This window comes from Nannospalax galili, unplaced genomic scaffold (assembly GCF_000622305.1).
Source record: "Nannospalax galili isolate Female #2095 unplaced genomic scaffold, S.galili_v1.0 scaffold490, whole genome shotgun sequence".
NCBI lineage: Eukaryota > Metazoa > Chordata > Mammalia > Rodentia > Spalacidae > Nannospalax > Nannospalax galili.
Window position 1 is genome coordinate 3,476,914 of NW_008329666.1, and position 559 is coordinate 3,477,472.

At 37.7% G+C, this 559-nt stretch overlaps 1 non-coding gene across 1 annotated transcript; it reads left to right on the top strand.

The window, feature by feature from the left end:
• The first annotated feature begins 216 nt into the window (after positions 1-216).
• On the top strand, positions 217-351 carry LOC115071747. Its single transcript, XR_003850825.1, has one exon. It is a non-coding gene; the product is annotated as a small nucleolar RNA SNORA46 (small nucleolar RNA).
• Positions 352-559: the final 208 nt, after the last annotated feature.

Here is a 559-nt window from a genome sequence, read left to right on the forward strand (position 1 = left end):
TAAACACTGTTTAACAAACAGGATTTTTGCAAGCCTCTTAGCAGACAGCAGCTGCAGGCAATGTCTTATCAGATAATTGCAGTAACTATTTTTCAGGATAGCCTTTGTGGTCTTCATTTTGCCTCAGCTTTAGTTTCATTTCCTCTTTTAGTACAACTCTTAGCATACATCTGCTATGAAAATCACTGCTGTGTTCTAAGTTATAAAATAGTTATTAAAACAATATCAGAACCTGTGAATGGGAATTTTCCCCATTCTTGGTTACACCATAGTGCAAAAGAATTCCTGACTCTTTGTTGCACAGCTGACTTGTACCAGATTGCTGTTGCTTTATGGAGTTAAGGAACATGAAAACCAAAAAAACAGTATTAGATGTGTATGAAAGTAACATTAAATGGAAGGGTGTGCATTTCTTTTCCTCTTCACTATCAGGAGTTGGGCTAGAGGCTGTTCATGCCATAGTTGTGTGAAGAACCATGCTGCATTCTACCTGTCCCCCCAAAATTTGAGAGTGGATTCATCAGAAATGGACTAAGTTGTCTGGCAAAAGGAATTTCAA